General features: G+C 40.9%; 2 protein-coding genes across 2 annotated transcripts in view; one reads left to right on the top strand and one right to left on the bottom strand.

Moving 5' to 3' along the window:
* Positions 1–9520, bottom strand: part of hdac3 (histone deacetylase 3) — a 477712-nt gene extending 468192 nt beyond the window's left edge. Inside the window, exon 1 of the mRNA XM_051934220.1 lies at positions 9516–9520. The gene's annotated coding sequence lies outside the window, so the exon portion shown is untranslated. The remainder of the gene's footprint in view (positions 1–9515) is intronic.
* LOC114660449 (toll-like receptor 13) overlaps positions 1–24568 on the top strand; it is a 49157-nt gene that overhangs the window by 8910 nt on the left and 15679 nt on the right. The window contains exon 2 of the mRNA XM_028813148.2: positions 14286–14402. The gene's annotated coding sequence lies outside the window, so the exon portion shown is untranslated. The remainder of the gene's footprint in view (positions 1–14285; positions 14403–24568) is intronic.

The raw sequence follows: 24568 nt of genomic DNA, 5'->3' as shown, positions 1-24568 counted from the left end.
ACCATTCGCTTCAAAAACAACAAACTAGAAAATAGTATCTGAATGACAGAACTACAGATTATTCAATCGTTTAATTTATTGGAAAGTTTTGTAACAGTCACCCCCTTCGGTCTGTAAATTCCGCACATTTCCGTTTTAAAATCTAAAATCCATTTTTAAGCGTTAATTACGTGATACCGTCCGTGTTTTCCACATGGCGGAAATTTTAGGACCCTACACACTGCGTAGCCTTCCACAGAATCTAGAGAAAAAAATTATCTGTCAGTCAGGGCCGGGACAAGGGTGAGGCAAACGAGGCACTTGCCTCGGGTGAACAATAGGAAAGGGCGCCAAATTGATGAAAAATGAAAATTAATAAATTACAAAATAAAAAAAAGGAAAAAAAAAACAAATGTATGTTGCAATGTTCATCAAATACCTTAAGCAAACTGACGATTTGCATCGGACACTCTCGCTCGATACACTTGTTTCCTTGTATGATATCGTCCTAGTAAGTGGTATAGAATGAACATGCCCTGCATATTTTCCATTTTTACTTGTAATGTAATAGTTTCAAAAATCAGGCAATGCCATTAATTCCAGACCTTAAAGTAGCTACAAGTTTACATCTTTTAAAAACGATTCATGAATATAGTTTAGTTCATTCCTATCCAAATTTAGAAGTGGCATTGAGAATATTCCTAACGCTACCAGTTACTGTAACTTCTGGTGAAAGAAGCTTTAGTAAACTAAAAATTATCAAAACATATTTAAGATCTTCACTTGCTCAGGAGAAAATGTCAAATATGGCAATTTTATCAGTCGAACAGGAATTGACAAAACAAATTCATTTTGATAAAATAATTGATCAATTTGCTTCACTAAAAGCTAGAAAAGTAAAACTTACAAAAAAGATTTTATATTTAAATTATTCATTCATTGTAATTAGATTAAATTTTGTTTTGTCTAAAGTATTATTGATATTATTTTGTCACCATTATTAAATTAAATTAATGAAAAATTAAATATTCTAATTCATCTCATGTGTAATACTTATTTTGTTTTTCTTTTGTTTAGGTTGGTGTGATTTTATTTTTAATATGTGCAATTTTATGTTCCTATTACTATTGTACTTATTACTGTGTTCTGTGATTTTTTCATTTAATAATTAATGATTTTGAAAACAAAATTTATTTATTTATTTTTATTTAATACTTATTAGTAATAAAAAAACTATATACACAAGGGCGTAAATTTATCCTCCTGCCTCAGGTGAAAATACCTCTAGACCCGGCTCTGCTGTCAGTACTAAAAATACTTTACATGTCGTGTGTAATGTGTCTGGTCAATCACAAGCTACTTTCTTCAGTTTACAGTTCAAACAGCCCCACAATGCCATATTACACCCCTTTTGGGTTCACATATAAAACTTTGATCAATCAGTCCTCGTATGCACAGTACAAATTCCAAATACAAATATAAATGCATAGTTTTAACTACAATGTGCCAGTGTTATTTTGATGGCTCTGCACATTAGTCTTCAGCAAACTGCAGAAATAACATTAACAAGACAGCCCAAATGTTTCTCTTAACACAAACAATTAATAATGCAAGATCATTTTCAGTACTTGATTTGTCTGCTTTTTTGTTATGCTGCTAGGTTATGAGGAAAATGTGTTGATTTTTCAGTTAAACAAGTTTTGAGGTAAAGTAATTATTTAACCCCTTAACCGCCCTCTGCCGGATATATCCGGCATCGTAGCTTTAATGCTGACGCCCTACTGCCGGAATTATCCGGCACATTTGCCTGTGGTTATATGAATGCCTGGCGCGTAGTACAACTGACAGTTTGGCGTGGGTATTATTACTACGTTGTATTTCGACAACTCTGCGCTTGTATTGGCCGATCACGTGATGTGATTCGAAAGTGAAAGCTGTGAATATGGCGAAACGTAAACTGACTTCAAGTGAGGTTTTGCAGGCGATTTTGGACAATAATTCTGATCATGATTGTAGCAGTTCTGAAGAAGATTTTAGCGACAATGATGATCAGCAACGTGCGCTGCATGATACTGTGAATGACGGCGCATCGGATGACGGCGCTGAGTGGGTGTATCCCCAGCATCTCAACTGGACTGCTGCCCGAGGTGAACTACCTTTTCTGCATCCGTTTGTGGCAACGTGTGGCTTTACTGTTGATGTAAACAATTACACTGCTGAGCAGTTTTATGAGCTGTTTGTGTCACCTGATTTGATCAGACAGTTTGCTCATCAGACAAATCTGTATGCAGCACAGTTTATTGAGACACGTAACCGATTCTCTTTGCTGCTGAAATTCTTTCATTTGAATGACAACAGAAATGAGCCAGATAAGAAAGATCCAAACCGCGACCGCTTGTTCAAGCTACGTCCTTTGATTGACCATTTATTTGAAGCATTTCAGTTGCCCTACATGCCAGGACCGTCAGTTACAGTTGATGAAAGTTTATTGTTGTGGAAGCCTGAGAAAAGGTACATTTTGTGTTTTATTATGTGTTTGCCCATTTCTAGAACTTGCACAACATTTAGTGGTCAATACTGCTTGAATAAATGTAAAAAATGTAAAAAAAATGTAAAAAAGTAAAAAAACAAAAATTGTTCAGATTTCGCCTGGCGTGGGGAATATTTAGGGAGTTGGCGGTTAAAGGGTTAAGTGAAGTTGTCATACTCACTAATTATGGTGCGATGTTTGCAGCCTGGTTAACACATTCAAGTGGAACTTGAAGTTTAGGGTACCTCCTCGGTAAACCCCACTTAATGCCGGGTGCAAAACTAAGAAGAATAAAGAAACTGATGCGCTGGTGTGGATTACAGAAGCACCGTCTCTCTTGAATGCAGGTCCTGAAATGAGCGGTCAATTTCAGAAAGAATATTTAGAATGCTCCCGAGAAGTGGTAGGCCCTCCAGAAGTGCTTGTGAGGTGTGATTAGACATCTTAATGGGTGCTGCCCTCCATCTGCAGATCAGAAGGAGGAAGAGAACTTAGCAACAGCACCCTGTCTCGTCCCAGGGTGGGAGTGCTTACCATGCCAGATCCATGAAGGTGTCTACTAAGCACGCCAATGTCAGTCATTATCTAACAGGGTCGTGGAGGGTGCTAGAGCCTATTCGAGAGCAGGAACAAACCCTGCACGGGGCGCCAGTCCATCGTAGCACATATACACACACACACACATAATAATAATAATTCTTTGCATTTATATAGCGTTTTTCTCACTACTCAAAGCGCTCAGCAATTGCAGGTTAAGGGCTTTGCTCAAGGGCCCAACAGAGTAGAGTCCCTATTGGCATATACGGGATTCGAACCGGCAACCTTCTGATTGCCAGTGCAGATCCCTAGCCTCAGAGTCACCACTCCGCAACCACACACTAGGGCCATTTTAGGATAGCCACTTCACCTAACCTGCATGTCTCTAGGCTGTGGGAGGAATCCGGAGCACCTGGAGGAAACCCACGCAGACAAAGGGAGCATGCATATGTGACAACACAAAATATATGTCAACCTCCAAACAACCACCATCCCTGTGCTCTGCATTTGACAGGTGGCTCCTCCATCTAGAAGGGTAAATGAAAGTAAACCATAATGGAGTTCCACAGAGCCAGCTTACATTAAAAAATGAATAAAATGCTTTTTAACACTGGACAGAAGACTGTCCATTTCATTATTGTCTTGCAAATACAAGATGATGATCTGAAAAATGACATGCTATATAACAAAATCTAGAGAAACACAGAGGTGAATAGAGACATTAGCTTTCAATTCAGTTTCGAATATTCAAAATGTAGTATATTTGAATATATTGTAAATTAGAATGTACTAGGGGGCTTTGCCCCCTGCTCGCTTCACTCGCCCATACCCCCAAACCCCCTCCTCCCCCCCCCCGGGGTGAGCTATGAGCCAGCCACTTCGCGTCGTGAAGAGGGGGGCTGAACACATGCTGAGGAGATAAAGTCGCTCCACCGAAACCCCCTCTTAAACGGTAATACAATGGGAAACAAATACAGCTTTTTTTAACCTCCTCTTTGCTCGATCAGCTGCTGCCGTGCTGCGTAATCTGCATGTTGAGTAGCACTTCAAACATTTAAAAGCCTGTACAGCAGCTGTCCTTTTTGTCTCACGGGACATTAAAGTGTCTCCAAGTAAATCACGTCTCGTCTCCTTCCAAAAGTTTTTTTTATAATAGAGACACATACAGTAAATATGACAGCCATATACCAGAGAATGAAGGAATGATGGAAAAAACTAAAAATTTACACGGCGGTCTTGTATGAAGATGACAGTCTGTGAAATCGGCATAGAACAGATATCAAGAAGCATGTTCTAATAGTGCAAAGCAATCTTTCAGCCATTTTATGATTATTTGTTTCATTAGGGGGTCCCCTGCAGATTTGGGCCACTGCATCGTAGAATGCAGCTACTCATACAGGGCCAGGTTATGCTGTAAGCGCACATTTATTCACAATGCACACATTTCACAGGAAACCAAAGTGTTCAACACGTACTGTACGTACATAGAGAGGCTAAGCAAAATCTACAAACATAGTCAAAAGACTGACATTCAAAATCATCTCCCTAGTGCTGCTGTGAGACAGCAAAGCAAATCACGCAGTAATTTCGTAAAGAAGTCCAGATTACAAAAACGGTAAAAGATGCTCATTTTGGATATGCTGTTAGCAACTGTGGACTTCTGTGTGCTTGAAATGAAAATGAATTAAAGGGGGGGAAAAGAAAACACAATGACATACGTTCAGTGGCGTAGCTGGCTTGCTGAAGGCCCCCATGCAGCGCCATGAGGTGGGCCCCTCCTGCCTGGCATGACTCTCAGTAATGTATTTACAATCTGATCCTAGGGCTTGAAGTGGAGAGGGTGAGCAGCATTAAATACCTGGGCGTCTACATCAGTGAGGACCTCACTTGGACACTTAACACCACACAGCTGGTCAAGAAGGCTCAACAGCGGCTGTACTTTCTGAGGAGGCTGAGGAAGTTTGGTATGTCGACTAAGATCCTTAGCAACTTTTATAGCTGCATTGTTGAGAGCATCTTGACCAGCTGCATCACCGTGTGGTATGGCAACACTAGTGCCATGGACCGCAAACGCCTGCAGAGAAGTGGTAAAGACTGTTGAGAAGATCACCAGGATCCCACTGCCCTCTCTGCAGAGCATCTACAACTGCAGAGTTTGCAGGAGAACTGCACTCGATCCTCAGGGACCCCACCCACCCCAACACGAACTGTTCACACTTCTACCCTCAGGCAGGAGGTATAGAGTATGAAATTCAGGACTTCTAGGCTAAAGAACTCTTTCTTTCCTAAGGCCATTATACCCCTAAATAACTGACTGGAGTTTATAACGGTGTTGTACCTCATTCTATCGACCTCACACAACTGTATTTGACTTGTCCATCACACACCTACCTGCACATTACACTTTATATTTCTATTCTGTTTTTATACTTTATGCTGCCTCTGTTATCTATCTGCTACTATTATTTATGTTTATCTTTACATGTTAGTTTTGTCATTTGGTGTGGACAGCAAAGAAAGAATTTCATTGTACAGGGAAACGAATTTGCTGGGCAGTGTCGTCCAGGACCGCATCACTATCAGATCACACTCTGGTGACAAACAAACCATCTCTCTAATGAAATTTGTGATAACTTTGTAAATCGCTTTATTACAGCCGCTGTAAGTTAGCAAAAATAAAGTAAATTGTGGGAATGGAATATGGGAGGTGTAGGTAGTCGTAGTACATAAATGTCGACCTGCTTACTTTTTCAAGACAACATTGTGAAACCAGATGATTAAAATGTAACGTAAGCTACAAAGTAGAAATTGTTCTGTGCTACAAAATGAAGCCATTACAGTTTGTAACAAATTAAAATGACAACACCGGCTGACAGGATATTACTACACAATCGACCTGTTTTACACAAGTTCTGAGAAAATACACATCATAAAGTGGTGACCTTCACAAATCCTCACGGTAGTGACACTAATGCACAGCAAGCCATACTAAGGTATACAATAAAACAGATTACAGATTTGTTAAACTGTTAAAGCTTACAAAAATGGAACTGACTGACAAGTCCCAAATCAAATTACTTCTAATATCACTTAAAATACTCACTTGCGTGCCTTCTGTTGCACAAAAGTCTCAACGATGTTTGACAAGTCAAGTTGTCTGACACGCTTGTTTTCGATTGAGAGACCAGCCAAGCCACTAAGTCTGTCTTGCGACGTGGCACTTCTGAGGTAATTTTTGATGGGTTTTAACTTGGAGAACGATCGTTCACATGCAGCAACAGTCATTGGCGTAGTCAGCAGTAACATGTAAGCCGTGCAGACGTCACTGAAAGTAGAGGACGGTGCACAGTGATCTATCAGCAACAGTTCAGCTACTTCAAAAACAGTCAACTTGGTTGACAGGATAGATTGAAAACAAGCACGAAATGACAACAACTGAGCGCAAAATGCCAGTGAAATGTCAGTGCTATAGCATTCAACGAGAAGATTGGCAGCAGCATACAATTCATCGTCAGCCATCAAGGTCAGAGTTGATGGTAACAAGACACTGAACGTTGAAGCCACTGCATCAAGACTGTGAAACCGCTGCTTTAGTTAAGTTATTCAAAATTTTTTAAAAAAAATCTATATGGCCCCGAGTGAGCGCCCTAAGGACCTTGTGCTTTGCACAATCTGTTTGCTATGCCAGTGCATACATTTGTATACTTGTGGCCATCAGATCCTGTTAAATTATGTATGTGTCTGCTGAGGAATTCACTCGGTGTGTTGCTTCCCTCCAGCTGCTGTCCTCACTGCTGTGATGCAAACTCAGGACCTTGGGGACTGCAAGTAGTGCGCCCCCTAAATGCTGCTAGCCTTCTGTTACCTTTTAGGGGGGCGTTACCTCCCTAGTTGGAATAAGTTCTTTTATAATTGTGGTTTTTTAAGTAACCCGAAAACTATATACAGTAGGTATGATATTAAAAGGCAGTATCCCTCCCATAGTGATACGGCGGTAACAATCACATACTGTAAGAGAAAATAACTTAGCTTTCTTTACTGACGATTTACGCGGCATTACAGACGGGAAGCGTATAGCAAAGACAATACCAAGGTGGGATCTTGATCTATACAGTCTGCCATCTTTCATCGCTGCGCTGGAAGGCTTTTCAGGACAGATGATGATATCACATCAAAGTATTTAGCTGCTGTCCAAGTCTTTCATACTGTCTTCTCCAAGTGTAGGCCTTTACTTAGGTTCCAAATAAGGGCAGGAGAGGATTCAATTTCATCTCTAACATACAGAAATAGTACAATGCCCACTTTCGTAGTTGTACCTTTCTCTCTTCAAATGCTTGCCTAGCAGTTCTAAATGCTGAGAGCCCCTGTGTGCTAACTTTGGCCTGGCCTGTACATGTGAGTTGGTTTTTGTACAGAGCACAGTAACATTAAACTTATATTCTGTTTACACCTTCCCAAGACAGCAGCACTGCTGGGACACAAACAGCAGATTCTACCACAGAGCTTTAGCTTTCTGCCTGTAATCCTAACGTCCTGAGGAAAATGACAAAGGAGACTTGAGAACTTAAAAACAACACAAAAAATACAAATATTTACACTACTGATTTTTTCAAAATTTTGAGTAAGAGAAGAAGAAAATGACCAACTACCATATATACTCGCAGATAAGTTCTCCCGCGAATAAGTCGGGGCTTGATTTTACCGTATAATTTCTGGTATTTTATAATGTCGGTCGTATAAGTCAAATGCAGGAAAACTCACGCTATTGGTCCAAGAGATTATGATATGCGAACGCCCACCTGAGAGAGTAACTACGGAGCACACAGCCTTTTTTTTTTTTCCTATGTGGGTGCGGCAATGCGCTGTATCAGCAGGTGCGCCTAACCTCTCTCTCTCTCTCTCTCTTGTGCCTACGCGACCACACAGTATTACCCAAACTACTGTGAAGCGATGTTTGCAGTGTTTTGTGTATCTCGCCACCTCACACACCTTTATCGTAAGAGCATCCCTCATCTACGATAGAGCGTTCGATCAGAAGAAAATATGAAGCTGGTTTTAAATTAAACATCATTGAAGCAGCGAAAAAAACTGGTAACTGTGCTGCTGCAACAAAATTCGATGCGTCTGAGAAACTGGTGCGAGATTAGAGGAGGCAAGAAAAATTGTCGCATTTTTGAACGGGCTTATAAGTTGGGGTCTGATTTTATGATCGATTTTTCAGGTTTCAAGATCTGACTTATACATGAGTATATACGGTAATAAAATACTGAGATAAATTTGATTTAAATATCTATATTACTGTTAATATTGTAGAGTACAGTGGCATTTTTATTTGCATGTAGTAAAACAGACAACACATCACCACTCTCTGGCACCATCCATAATTAGTGAGTAAAGCTATGAAAACTTCTGTTTTCCTTATGTTGAATTACTATACCTTACCACAAAACATCTCCATTAACTGGTGACCAATTGTGAAACTGGTCATAACAAACACTTTACGCACAGAGGACCCAGACTGCGGTCTATATAAACAACATTGCGAGCAGTGAAGGTGCCAGCCCTTGATGGTACACCAATTTGTCACAGGGCACTCTTACTCGCACTCTTGACATGGACCAGTTTAGGGCTGTGAACATGTCAGGCTCTAGGGGGGCTTAGCCTGGCTGAATGACCCTTAAATGCTATGTCAAGCCCCCCTACCCACACTGTTAGGCTTGTCGAGTGGGGAATTAGGCATTTGCTTCAGGTGCCACTTTGGTAAGGGTGGCATGAACAATACTTACATTGTGTGTTTTATTGCTTTAAAGCAAATCTTTATTACTGTTTATATTTTTTCTTAAAAACATAGGTTAGTTAATGATTTATTGATTTTATTTTGTCTTTTTGTCTGATGTTCAGGGAATGTATTGCTTTGCAAAGCCTGTACAGCAATACGTACTGCATGTGAATTAAGACTACAGTCTAATGCTGTTGAAGAGGATTAGGCAGCACGGGCACCCTCAGCTCCAAAGTAGGCACTCGGAGTCTCAGGACAGGCAGCAGAATCAGGCTTCATTGTATGGCACACATACAGACTCAGTTCAGATGACTTGAGCCCCCAGTGATGGGCAAACCTTATTTTTACTACAGTTCTTATCGAAACATTTACCTCACTCCTACCTGACTCCAATTTCCCGTCACCTTGGTTCTAAGCTCTAATTAGTTCTACCAATAGTTCCTAGTCTAATGAGCATAATAGCACTTTACCTTATCTATTATGGCCTCCTGGCAGGCCTTCTACTCTCCTTCAACCCGTCCAATTCCTGCCACCATTATATCTAGTCCTTGGCTCGCACTCGCCCCCTGGAGAAGAGGGGGGCTTGCTTAGGAGTCCCTCTCTTCACACTTGACCTCAACTCATGAAATATTGGTAGTTTTCCAGCTTGTTAAAAAATAATAAAAAATAAAAAAAAGGTGCAAGCATTTTTATGATTTAACCCTTGCGTGCATTAAGACCTATAATGCTTGCTCTCATACATACTTTATGATTGTCTTTGAGTATATGTAAATCATCAGTCTTGAAAATATGCTTTAAATATTCTTTTCTATAATGCCTGCTAAGAATATATGAGCAATTGGACAGCCAAAATGTACTTTGCCTCAGGAGGCATTATTTAATCTGCCAGCCCTACCATTGACTTTACATGTTGGATATTTAGGACTATAGGACATCGTGCCACCCCTCTAAGGCATTCATGAAGGTATGAAAGGAATATGCAAACTCCAGAGAGAGAGACAGACAGACTGACACACAGAAAGAGAAAGAAACAGAGAGAAAACCAGACACACAGAAAGACAGACACAGAGACAGACGCACAGAGAGAGGCAGACAGAGAGAAAAACAGAGAAAGTAGAGACAGACAGACAGAGAGAGAGAGAGACACAGAGACAGACAGACAGAAAGAGAGACACACAGACAGACAGAGAGACAGACAAAGACAGAGAGAGAAAGAGACACAGTAAGAGAGAGAAACAGAGACAGACAGAGAGACAGACAGACAAAGAGCGAGAGAGACACACAGAAAGAGAAAGACAGACAGACAGACAAAGACAGACAGAGAGAGAGAGACACAGAGAGAGACAAAGACAGACAGAGAGAGAGAGACACACACAGACAGACAAAGAGAGAGAGAGAGACACACACAGACAGACAAAGAGAGAGAGAGAGACACACACAGACAGACAAAGAGAGAGAGAGAGACACACACAGACAGACAAAGAGAGAGATAGAGACACACAGACAGACAGAGAGAGAGACACACACAGACAGACAAAGAGAGAGAGAGACACACAGACAGACAAAGACAGACAGAGAGAGACAGACAAAGACAGACAGACAGACAAAGAGAGAGAGAAAGACAAAGACAGAGACACAGAGAGAGAAACAGAGAGACAGACCGAGAGAGAGAAAAAGACAGAGACAGAGAGAGACTGAGAGACAGACAGACAGACAGACAGACAAAGACAGAGTTCCCAGGCCAAGGACACAAACATTGGACTTTTGAGCCATGGTGTAACAGTACTAACCCCTCTTCATGTCACCCACACATTCATTCCATTAGAGGGATTATTTAGGAAACTTCTTCCAACTTAAGACATTATTTGGGAACGTTCTTCCGACTTACCCATGATTCAGTCTTAGGTGATGTTTCCAGGTCTAAGCTCCATTTTTTTTCTACTGTCAGATGTTTTCTCATTCTCACCTTCCTGATTTCAATGTGAGTTAACTTTTGTGTGCAGAGCCTGCTGGTCAGGCTGACACTTCAGCTGTGGGACTTCAACGTGTGCTGCAGCCAATTTATTTTTTAGCTTACACTCATCCAAGAAGTCTCTGCAGTTATGCTGCATCTTGCCGAGATGGTAAGTGTTTTACATCAGAGTGGACTACAGAGGAGCTGTTGCTACTGAACCAGCATGTACTTTATAAACATGGGCAGGTGTGGCCATGACAGGAACCACCATTTTCCAGGTACCGCACTGGCATCTGAATTGGGCACTGAATTGTCACCCCAAGGACTTGTGCACTTCAAAGCACAGAAGGCAAATGTCAGGGCTGTCCAACCTTTGTTGTTACAGTGCTGACAGCCTCTTCAATTCATTGTATGGAAAGGAGGCACTGTCACTGCCATACTGTTCAAGATAAAATCATAGTACCTGAGCTTCAGGCTTCTGTTCAAACGACACCTCCATCATCTGCCTCAAGCTGTTTGCCAAAGTCCTGAGATATACCTCAAGCAGCAACTGTTCAATTGCAAAAGCACAGAAAAGGCTTATCTGTTGTGGAGAACCTGCCACACCACCCGTTTTAAGATATCCGCCGTGTAGGACGACAGACATTGCGAGATTTGAACATAGGCCTATGGAATCTAGACGGCCCTTGGCTGCCCATGGTGCCTTTATGTTCTTCAAATAAAAGTCTCCCGTCGACTTCGTTTATTTGCCAGCCTGCCGCTCAAAGTGAGGCGGAACAAGAAGACAGCGCGAGGGACGTCCGACGCTCGTTGCAACGCGGGCGGAAACTCCAGCTAAAGTTTGAGGCTCTCGCTCTCTCTCTCTCTTTCTCTCCCGGGCGCGCGCATGCGCTTTGTGGTTTCCCGCTCAGGTCTCAGCCGCGATGTCGCGGCTTTAAACCTAAGGGAAAGCAGACAACGAAAGCTGGCACAAGTGCTCCGGTCTGCTGAGGTCGTAAGTAAAGCTGTTAACATGTTGAGACTGTTATTGTACGGACAGGGCTAGTTTTGATTTATTGCAACAGGTGAACATTCTCGAACACGGTGTCTACAGAGTGCAGGTCCACCTTGGTTGTCTTTCCTAGTTTTCTTATTCCAAGTGTTTCCCATTGTTCAGTCGTATAGTTTAAACGAAACAACACCAAACCGTTTCGAAATTTTATTCAATTTACTTTTATTCTCAAAATCAAAGTTGCTCTTCATGGCACGCTGGGACAGACAGACGAGGCACTCGCCTCGATCGACTTTATTTATTTATTATTGCTGTTATCATCTCGATTGAGAGTGTCTCGCTCGAATAAGGAGGTGCACTAGCCTATATGAAGAGTGTTAAGTTTTGAACGATTTTGAGTACAGTTAGCTCGCCTGCAGTAGCACAGTGTATTGTCACATTTAATTGACATTTATTTGCTTAGCAGATGCTTTAATCCACAGTGACTTACAAAGGAGGTCAATGTAATGGAGTAAGCATCAGTCTGGGAGACTGTTTTGGGACAGGGGGGTTTCTTGGATTTGATGGCGTGAGGGTCTTATACCCTATGTCGGCATCTTCTTCCTCCTCTTGACATGTTTGAGATTTTACTTAACTGCTTATTCGAGTTATCTTGGGGTTTCTGCACATTTTTTGCATTTGGGAGTCTGGTGGCATTGGGGAGCTGGTCCTCCTTGGGGGTCCAGTTTTTCTGATATATATACACTATGTATAAATGCATTTACAAAATAGACAAAAGGATCAGGGGCTTAAGGTTCTCAACTCAAACCCCCCTCAACACAAACAACGACAACTGGTTTGGGAACAATTGTTACAGATCAAGGCTGTAAAATGGATCATCACATTGTGAAGAGTTCAGAACAATACAATCGAGTGACAATTAGAGGAACTGGCAGTTAATACCAGACAGTGAACTGCACCAAGCAAGAGAGCCTTCAACAGCTTTAATCTCTTCTTAAACACATTTAAGCAGTCAGAATTTCAGATGGAAGTGGGCAGTTTGTTCCACCAGATAGGAGCTACACATGGAAAGAGTGTGGATTGAGATTTGATGCCAGGCAGAAGTGGCATCACCAAGCACCGTTCATCAGCAGACCTGACTGCTTCTAGAAGAGGCAGAGTACCTCAGATGTGACTCCATGTATAAAGGCGCCAACACAGTGACTTACTCCCTAGACAGCACTTAAGATTTGAACTTAATACTTGACACCATGGGGAGCCAACATAGTGATCTAAAAAGAAGAGTGACATTTGCCCGCCTTGGCTGGTTGAACACCAGATATGCCACTGCATTCTGAAAATGTGGGTGTTAAGTGTGTCTGGGGATGAGCTTGCATCTTGACCATGGCAGATTGATCTATCTATCTATCTATCTATCTATCTATCTATCTATCTATCTATCTATCTATTATATAGTGCCTTTCACATCTATCTATCTATCTATCTATTATATGGTGCCTTTCCTATCTATCTATCTATTATATGGTGCCTTTCACATCTATCTATCTATCTACCTATTATATGGTGCCATTCATATCTGAATATCATTGCTGTATTATTATATATTAATAACATGTAATGGGGTCTTCTTGCTTGAAAACATGTCTCTGAATAGCTAAGGCACTGAGCGTATACTACTGAGTTAAAGAGCATCAATGCTCAAGTTTCAAGGTAAACTTGTTCTTCTCACTTATCGTGGTGCCACACAGTGACAATATGTTGCAAGTTAATTTTCCAATTATAGTTACCAGCCTTGGAAACTAAGCTCTTCATTTATTATAATCTTCCATCACAGTACAGGGTTATTCAAAAAGAATCTTTGTATGTCCCTTTGACCTGACACCCTGAAATGTCTTATATTAAAGACACATGAAACAAATTGCCACAGATCTCCAGGAACTGAAAGAGACCTGTTGAGATTGCTGATGAAGCAGTAACACAGAATATGCTGAAACAAGTGTGGTAGGAATAGGACTACCATTTCAATGTGTGTCTTGTGACAAGAGGGGCGCACCTTGAGGGTTTGTAAAGACAGAGATTGAACTTGCACACTAAGTCATATATTTATGAGTTAAATATTACAAGAATTAATTTGTTTAAAACAGGAGCTTTCTTTTTGAATAACCCTGTATTATAACTATAGTATATCAGATTGGATGGCACAGAGGCCATTGTGTGTGTGAATTTCTTTATGTTTTCACTGTGACCTTATAGGTTTTATTCAGTTATTCAGATTCCTCCCACGTCTGAGGGACGTTCCATTCAGGTTTACCTGGTGACTCTTAATCTACTGTATGAGTGTGGATGGTTGTGTGTGTGTGTGTGTGTGTGTGTGTGTGTATTACAAGGCCCAGGCTCCTGTTTTTTTTTCCTGATCTAGCGTTCCATGCCTCTGCCCTGAATTAAGTGGGTTTGTACAATGAACAAATAATTATAATAAATAATATTAACTTAAAACTTGTTTTTTGTTCCACAGGTTATTTTTGGATGTAATGAAGAAACTGGAGGAATTGAAGTAAAGTTACAAGGAGTCATTCTTCATTTGTGGCGAGTGTGTTTTGGGTGGCACTGTTTTTCCATTGCAAAGAAAGTGGTATGTAGTTTTCTACACTTCTGCTTATGAACTGTAAGTGAAAGTATTGAGTTAATCATTTTGTTCATGCTTCTCTCTTCTACCCTCTTAAAAAAGAGTACAACGACAAAGTGGTATTTCAGAGAGATACCACAGGGAAAACATTTTTGGTTCCTAAAAGAACCAATCCTATGAAGATTGCAGGGAGAAGCTTTATTGATTTAGACCTTGTGATAAGGCACTATATAGGCGCCCAACCCGACACAGACTGACAATGGCGGCACGTGTACAAACCAAAGAAAAAGATTTTATTTTTCTTCTTCACCCGTGGGACATGTCTTCCCCGTATCCCACAGGCACTACACAGTCCCGTCACCACGACCACACAAAAGCAGAAACAAAACTAAAGTTTCTTCCTCCAATCCTCCCAGGCAGCTTTGTTCTCCTACCAACTCTCGCCCCAAGTATTGTCTGCAGGCTCCTCTTATAGCACCCCCGGAAGTGCTCCAGGTGCTCGTTGACCTACTTCAGGTTGCACTTCTGGGTGTGGCTGCATCACAGTCCTCACGGGCTCAGGAAGCTATGCAGCTCCTCCTGGCGGTGGCCATGGAGCCCAACAGGACTGAGCTCCAGTGTTCCATGATTGTGGCCCTGATGCAACCCAAGAGGGGGCTGCCACCAAGCGTTCCGGGAGACGTAGTGTGCAGCCCATGTCTGCTCCACCGGATTCAGTGCCAAAGGGGTATCCCGGCCAGGTATGGGTCCCGGCTATCTGCCACAATCTGTAACAGATTCCTTTACATAACCATAAAGAGATGAAAATAGATGTGTTAAAGACTGATGGGCTCATGATTTTAAAAGGACTCTTGCTACATACAATAAGAAAGACTAAGCTTCGGTTTTCCTTATCTGTCACTATCTGTCTAGGTACAACAACAACAACAACATTTATTTATATAGCACATTTTCATACAAAAAGTAGCTCAAAGTGCTTTACATAATGAAGAAAAGAAGAATAAAAGACAAATAAGAAATTAAAATAAGACAACCTTAGTTAACATAAAAAGGAGTAAGGTCCGATGGCCAGGGTGGACAGAAAAAACAAAAAAAAACTCCAGAAGGCTGGAGAAAAAAATAAAATCTGTAGGGGTTCCAGGCCACGAGACCGCCCAGTCCCCTTTGGGCATTCTACCTAACATAAATGAAATAGTCCTCTTTGTAGTTAGGGTTCTCACGGAGTCACTTGATGCTGATGGTTATACAGACTTCTGGCTTTTAATCCATCCATCATTGTTGGAACATCATGGTGCTTTGGGTAGATGGTGGTGGCACAAGCCACCACCAATAGGACACCGGAAAAGGAAACAGAAGAGAGAGTAGGGGTTAGTACAAATTTTGAATGAATAGTTATTATAATGAATTGGATATACAGAGTGTCAGGATTAAATTACAGTGAAGTTATGAGAAGGCCATGTTAAAGTAATGTGTTTTCAGTAGTTTTTTAAAGTGCTCCACTGTATTAGCCTGGCGAATTCCTACTGGCAGGCTATTCCAGATTTTAGGTGCATAACAGCAGAAGGCCGCCTCACCACTTCTTTTAAGTTTTGCTCTTGGAATTCTAAGGAGACACTCAGTTGAGGATCTGAGGTTGCGATTTGGAATATAAGGTGTCAGACATTCCGATATATAAGACGGGGCGAGATTATTTAAAGCTTTATAAACCATAAGCAGAATTTTAAAGTCAATTCTGAATGACACAGGTAACCTGTGTAGTGACATCAAAACTGGAGAAATGTGTTCGGATTTTCTTTTCCTGGTAAGGATTCTAGCAGCTGCATTCTGCACTAACTGCAAACGATTGATGTCTTTTTTGGGTAGTCCTGAGAGGAGTGCATTACAGTAGTCTAGCCGACTAAAGACAAACGCATGAACTAATTTCTCTGCATCTTTCGATGATATAAGAGGTCTAACTTTTGCTATGTTCCTTAGGTGAAAAAAAGCTGTCCTAGTGATTTTATTAATATGCGATTTAAAATTCAGATTACAATCAACGGTTACCCCTAAGCTTTTTACCTCCGATTTGACTTTTAATCCTAATGCATCCAGTTTATTTCTAATAGCCTCATTGTATCCATTATTGCCAATCACTAAGATTTCGGTTTTTTCTTTATTTAATTTGAGAAAGTTAACTTTCATCCATTCTGAGATACAGGTTAGACATTGTGTTAGCGAATCAAGAGATTTGGGGTCATCAGGTGCTATTGATAAATACAGCTGTGTGTCATCAGCATAGCTGTGGTAGCTCACGTTATGTCCCGAGATAATCTGACCTAATGGAAGCATGTAGATTGAGAAGAGCAACGGACCCAGGATAGAGCCTTGTGGAACACCATATAGAATATCATGTGTCTTTGAGTTATAATTACCACAACTAACAAAGAATTTTCTCCCTGCCAGGTAGGATTCAAACCAGTTTAAGACACTGCCAGAGAGGCCCACCCATTGACTAAGGCGATTCTTAAGAATATTATGATCAATGGTGTCAAATGCGGTACTCAGATCTAAGAGGATGAGAACAGATAAATGGCCTCTGTCTGCATTTACCCGCAAGTCATTTACTACTTTAACGAGTGCAGTTTCTGTGCTGTGATTTGTTCTAAAACCTGACTGAAATTTATCAAGAATATCATGTTTATTGAGGTACTCATTTAACTGCATAATGACTGCCTTCTCTAGAATTTTACTTAAGAAAGGCAGGTTAGAGATGGGTCTATAATTTTCAAGAGCAGAGGGGTCGAGATTATTTTTCTTAAGTAGGGGTTTAACTACCGCAGTCTTAAGACAGTCTGGGAAGACCCCCGTATCTAATGACGAATTTACTATGTCAAGAACATTATCAATAAGCACACCCGATACTTCTTTGAAAAAATTTGTTGGTATTGGGTCAAGGGCACAGGTGGATGGTTTCATTTGAGAAATTATTTTATGTAAATCAGGTAAATCTATCCTAGTGAAAGACTCTAATTTATTTATTATGGAGTACTGGGGTTTCGGGGGATCCTTAGTGTTGGGGAGATATACTATGTTATTTCTAATATCATTAATTTTTTGATTGAAAAATACAGCGATAGCCTCACAGGTTTTACTGGAAGTACTTAGGAGGCATTCCTTTGAGTTACCTGGGTTTAACAGATGATCAATTGTCGAAAATAAGACTCTGGGATTACTAGCATTGTTATTTATAATCTTAGAGAAATAGCAGCGCCTCTCAAGACGGACTGTGTTATTGTATTCTGTTATTTTAACTTTTAATATCTCATAGTCAATAGTTAGTTTAGTCTTCCTCCATTTACGCTCAGCTCTACGGCATGTTCTCTTTAAATCAGACACTCTTTGGGTCTTCCAAGGTATAACAATGCTAGAAGATTTTTTAACTGTCTTTTCAGGTGCAACTATGTCAACAGCAGCCCTCACTTTAGTATTAAATCTTAGCCTACTCTACATTAAGGATTTCTGTTTTGTACACATATTAGGAACTTTATCAGAGCTGAAAGAACCAATTTGACATGCAAAGAACCTTTCCCAAAATGAAATGGCTCCTTGCCAAGCAGTGGTTCTACAAGTACAATACAATAGAATTTATTTTTTGTGTAGCCCAAAATCACACAAGGAGGGCCACAATGGGCTTTAACAGGCCCTGCCTTTTGACATAGCCTTGACTCTCTTAGAAGACGAGACAAAACCCTTGTAGGGAAAAAATGGAAGAAACCTCGGGAAAGGCAATTCAAAGAGAGACCCCATTCCAGGTAGGTTGGGCGTGCAGTGGGTGTCAAAAAAAGGGTGTCAATACAATACACAGAACAGAACACATGTAATCCTCAGTACACTATAAAAATAAAAATATTACAAGTACGGAGCAGAATTTAACAGAAGTTGATATCCCATAATATGATTTGGATTTGTTCCGAGTCCTGGAGACCTCAGCCATCAAGCTGCCTCTCCCCCATTTGGCCATTCCACAACTGAGTCAGTGCCGGGCCAGCCAATCCGATGAAAGGACCCCTCTACCCGACGATTCCTGCTATCCTCCATCAGAGATGACTTTACCTTAGGCAGGCAAAACAACTCGGCAGGTGGGCAGTGGCACCAAGTGCCATATTTGAGTACCAGGAAGAGAAACAGAATAGGTGAGGGTTACTAACAAATTCTAACTATCATATTCCTTATGTTTTAGTGCTAATGACTAACAACAGAGATGCAGTCTGTACAGTTAATCAGCTGCTCTAGTCAGGGTGTGCTAAACTGAAGTCGTGAGTCTTCAACCTGGATTTAAAAGCTGAGACCAAAGGGGCATCTCTTATAGTAGCAGGCAGACCATTCCACAGTTTAGGGGCCCTGTAACTAAAAGGTGAACCTCCCCCTGTTATTTTATTACTCATTGGAATCATAAGCAGGCCGACTGTTGGATAACATGATGTTTGTAATGGTAATTGCATGCACGCATGGAAAGTGAGCACATATGTATTTGCGCATGTGTGAGAATAGCGCGCACCTTCGATTGTTGTGATTTCGAGACTTAAAAAGTAAAGAGCGTTCTAGGAAGTGAGAAACAGTGTACTTTGTAGACACAACAGCGACATCTTGAGATCTTAATGTGTGCTCTGGTTTGTAAGTCATGATAAGTTCAGATAAGTAAGCCAGACCTCGGCCATTTAAGGCTTTATATGTTACTAGCTGTGTAAGCCCGTGCTGTAAAAAGCCTGGGGTCCTAGAAACTATTGAAATCGTCAGGAAAAAAAAATGAAATGTAGAGATGTCAGGTAATTGAAAGGAACTACTCTGGGCATCTCTATCCTAGGTGGTTTTGTTTTGCCGACGTGCTTGCATCGCTTGTGTATTAGCGGCTAAGCGACTTTATCTTTCTTCTGAGGTTTCGTTTTGCCGACATGCTCGCCTGTATCCTTGGAGGTGGAGCCCTTACCCTGACTCCACCTCTCACTTTGGGGCCAGACAGATTGACAGACATCCACACTTCCACGCATAAATGTTTATATTATAAGAAAACCAGGAGCCAGTGTAAGGATGAGAGAACTGGAGTTAGGTGTTTGTATTTTCCTTGTGCCATCTTTTAACTAATATTTTTAAGAGCGTATGTACTCTCTTCATTATGTCATTGTAATCTAAGAGTCTTATTGTTACTTAAAGAATAAGTTTGATATTTTTCAAGACCAAGTTATTTCTTCCCTATGATTGTCTGCCACATGAAACTGCATTCTTTGTAAGAAAATGTGCTATATAAATAAATGCTTTGTTGTTCTAAAGTGGGGCATATTTTATAAATTAAAAAAAAATGTTTTGCTTGCTCTTCCATTTTATAATGGAGCTGAGATTCCCTAAAGAAAAAACCTTTAAAGTTTGCACTTTGAAGTAGGTTTTGATTTAAGAAAACGTCCTGTCCGAGTTTCTGAGGCAGGCTTGTGACAACAAAAGTAAACCAGAAATCACATACTTGATCAGAGAATTTTATGCGGTTTTCTCAAGTTAAGGATACATTCTTGTTTATTTGTCTGTGTGCATTGGTCGTCATGGGTGGAATTATGAAAATCCAAAGCCGGACCACGCCCAGTACCTTCTGGGTTGTTATTTTACACAACCCATGGAACGAGATGCACACCGAGTGCCAGCCTAGTGAGAAGAGCACAGCACCCCCTGGTGGCACCCAACAGGGCTGAGATAGCGAACTCTAAGTCCCAGGATGCCCTGTGGGAATCTGGGGCATGGCTACACTCCAGGGGAGCTGCCATCTAGCGTATTAGGGGAGGCCGTGTCCAAAAGTATCTGCCTTCCCATCATTCCATTCTCGTGGCTTCCTGGCCGAGTTGAGCTGCTGGCCGTTCCTTACACGAGTTAGTGTACCCTTCTGTGTGGAACCTGCATGATCTACTCATGTATGTATTGGTTTCCATTTGGGACTTTGGTTAATCTCTTTTTGTTAGTCCAGTAAATGTGGCCGTGTCTTGGAAGCTGGTTCCTGTCTTATGCCCAATGTTACTCTATTGACTTTGGTTTCCCACAGCCCTGCACTAGAAAAGCAAGTTTAGAAAATGGCTGGACAGGTAAATTCTGTTTTTCTTTCTCTCTCTTTCGGGTTTTGGTATCTGGTCTTTTCCAAGAGGATCTTCAAGTCTGTAGATGCTGCATTTCTGTTGCTTCTACCCAACCAGCCATCCATCCATCCATTTTTTTTTTTAATTTACTATGGGGCTCTACCCCCTGCTTGCTTTGGTCACCCCGTGCTAGCCACTTTGCTGATCTGCCGCTCGCGTATGGGGAAGCGGATGTACAATTTAAACAGATTGTTATTTTCATGGGAATTGTTACATATGCATAATAGACCTAAATCTTTTACATTACAGCGAGTAATTAACCATAGTAAAAAATAGTAAAACGTAATAAATTGTGTGACACTGGAGGGCGATGTTTCTCCTCATGCCCACTAAATAAACGTCCAAGACACCATTTAAAAGCACCAGGAAATATTTTAATTTCTTTTTTCCTTGATAAATGTGCCTTCAAAGCACCACCACCACTATACACAATAAATCAATAATCAGCTCCGTCACACTACCTCCCAACTCCGGCTCGGTTGCAGGGTCTCCACCAGTCCTTCATATAGTTCTTGACCCGAACGTGCTCTTGTCCTTCTCTCCATGTGATTCATTAGCACTTCCGGGTCAGATGGAGACTTGTATTTTTCTTCAGCCCGGAAGTACTTCTGTTCTTCTGTCCCCGTGACTTGGGAGTACTTCCGGGCTATACAGGAAACAAAAATCCCCTTGTCTCCCTGCAGCGTCACACGGTGGCACCCACGGTACCCAGCAGGGTGGTGAAGCCAAACTCCATCTCCCATGGTGCCCCGCAGGAATCCAGGGCACCTCTAGGCTACAGGGAAGACACCATCTAGCGTCCTGGGTGTGTCAGCCAGGATCAGCTGCCGGCCGTCCATCACAATTGAAAGAAAATTATGTTTCATGTTGCGTTAGAGGTATTCGTTGAGTTAAACATTTTCGTTCTGTTTGGCTTTGAAATTAACGTGCAAATACTTTTTAAACTTACACTTTTACTGTAAAACTTCAGTAACAACAATATTTGGAATTAACTTTTCGTCTATATTGCATTCAATTTTGATTCTGTGTTTGGACTTACATCGTGACAACATAATGTATAACTGCAAAGAGGACTGATCATTTATGTTAGAGGGGACTGGGCGGTCTCGTGGCCTGGAACCCCTGCAGATTTTATTTTTTTCTCCAGCCGTCTGGAGTTTTTTTTTTTTTTTTTTTTCTGTCCCCCCCTGGCCATCGGACCTTACTCTTTTTCCATGCTAACTAATGTTGTTGTTGGTGTCTCAGGTTATCCCCTAAAGATGTACTACATTACCTTTCTTGTCGCCTGTTAAAATTTTACATGTCAGAATTGTTTGACCAATCTTGTCTCATTGCATAGCCCATCACTCAGACATAAACTACACAATAACATTACGATACATCCTTCTTTCAACAGTAATTCGGCTGGTGGAATACCAGATGGTGTTAATGGTTGAAGATGTTCTTTGTGATATTGTAAGTTGATATTTTCATCTTCCACACCATCACCACCAACTGTTTCAGCAGAGTCTATTGATACGCATTTAACCAATTTGCAGTGTAACTGATCAACAATTTTCACGTTAATTTGTTTGATTTCATAGTTTCTCTGTGCTAGGATTGCCCGTGTACTCATTTTTTTTCTGTTGATAACCCTTCGTGATGAAATTCTTCAATAAGATTTGGACATAATAAGTCTTCTTTAATTGGGAACTTAAAGTGAGGAAAATGTAGAAATTTATAAGAGCTGAGAGAGAGCGCAGGAACTGCATCTGACAAAAGCATTCACACCAATGAGAGGTGAGAGGACCGCAGGCGTGGGCCGTTAACTGGAAATGGTGGAGAGGAGGGCGGGACGTCAAAGTCAAAGCAAACTTTATTGTCATCTCAACCATATACAAGTATACAGATAGACGAAATTGTGAAGCTCAGGGTCCACAGTGTAACAACATGAAGTGCAAATAATAAATTAATTATTTTTTATTATTATATTTATTAAATTAATTTTAAATTAAAACACAAACAAGACAAAGAAGTAGCAGCAATACTGACGTGTAGTAACCAATATGAACATTGATGCAATGTATGGTATTTGCAATCTAGATACATAAATATAGTCAATAGATATGTAATATAATAAATAAATAAAAGATATAGATAATACAGAAATTATCAGTGCATGACAATAGATGTTTAAGACATGTGTAAACAATGACAGGTTAGAATGTTTCACAGCAGAAGGATATCAAGAGTGTCAAAATCCTTAAAGGTCAGTATGAGATTTTCAGTTCTTCTCTACCTGCACACTCGTATTCACAGGACAGTGGTTCACATGTATAAAAGTTCTGTTTTTCAAGGTGGTTGAGGCCGTGTGGAAGGTCCCAGAGGGCAGCCTGGTGTTAAGGAGTCTGACAGCTTGGGGGTAAAACCTCTCCGGCAGCCTGGAAGATCTGGCTCTGATGCTGCAGTATCTTCTCTTGAATGGCAGAAGTGTGAGAAGTCCATGTGAGGGGTGTAAGGGGTCCTGCACAGGCCTTGCGGACACTGCATTTGTAAAATATGTCCTGTAGTGAAAGGAGAGGCACACTAATAATGTTTAGTAATTACCATAATAATGAAAACGTCTCTTGGCAATAGTCTCGTCTCAAGATTTTCTTTTATAATAGAGAGATTCTTTGATTACAGTGATGCGCCTACATTGTGTTAGATAGATAGATAAATAGATAGATACTTTATTAATCCCAAGGGGAAATTCACATACTCCAGCAGCAGCATACTGATAAAAAACAATATTAAATTAAAGAGTGATAACAATGCAGGTATACAGACAGACAATAACTTTGTATAATTTTAATGTTTTAACGTCTCTTGGCAATAGTCTCGTCTCAAGATTTTCTTTTATAATAGAGAGATTCTTTGATTACAGTGATGCGCCTACATTGTGTTAGATAGATAGATAAATAGATAGATACTTTATTAATCCCAAGGGGAAATTCACATACTCCAGCAGCAGCATACTGATAAAAAACAATATTAAATTAAAGAGTGATAACAATGCAGGTATACAGACAGACAATAACTTTGTATAATTTTAATGTTTTAACGTCTCTTGGCAATAGTCTCGTCTCAAGATTTTCTTTTATAATAGAGAGATTCTTTGATTACAGTGATGCGCCTACATTGTGTTAGATAGATAGATAAATAGATAGATACTTTATTAATCCCAAGGGGAAATTCACATACTCCAGCAGCAGCATACTGATAAAAAACAATATTAAATTAAAGAGTGATAACAATGCAGGTATACAGACAGACAATAACTTTGTATAATTTTAATGTTTACCCCCCCCCCCCCAGTGGAACTGAAGAGTCACACAGTGTGGTGGAGGAACGATCTCCACAGTCTGTCAGTGGAGCAGGACGGTGACAGCAGTCTGTCGCTGAAGCTGCTCCTCTGTCTGGAGATGATTCTGTTCAGTGGATGCAGTGGATTCTCCATGATTGGCAGGAGCCTGCTCAGCACCCGTCGCTCTGCCACGAATGTCAAACTGTCCAGCTCTGTGCCTACAGTAGAGCCTGCCTTTCTCACCAGTTTGTCCTTCTTCTTTATGCTGCCTCCCCAGCACACCACTGCGTAGAAGAGGGCGCTCGCCACAACCGTCTGATAGAACATCTGCAGCATCGTATTGCAGATGTTGAAGGACACTAGCCTTCTAAGGAAGTATAGTCGGCTCTGTCCTCTCTTGCACAGAGCATCAGTATTGGCAGTCCAGTCCAGTTTATCATCCAGCTGCACTCCCAGGTATTTATAGGTCCTTGTTATAAGAAGGAACAACTTTGAGCAGACCTCTGGTGTATCATAGGACACAGTCACACACTGCTCTGTTCTTAATCATACTGTGACTCATACTGTGACTTCGTAATCATCCTTCGTGGCTCGGGCGCCACCGAGAGTGGCAGCCTTTTCAGCAGCTCTATGGATCGTGGACTATGTTACAAACAGACTTCAGTATGTGCATCTCGGGAACTGCAGGTCTGACA

Source organism: Erpetoichthys calabaricus, chromosome 11 (genome assembly GCF_900747795.2).
Source record: "Erpetoichthys calabaricus chromosome 11, fErpCal1.3, whole genome shotgun sequence".
Lineage (NCBI taxonomy): Eukaryota > Metazoa > Chordata > Cladistia > Polypteriformes > Polypteridae > Erpetoichthys > Erpetoichthys calabaricus.
Note: the sequence above shows the minus strand (reverse complement) of the source record. Positions and strands in the feature narration are given on the sequence as shown.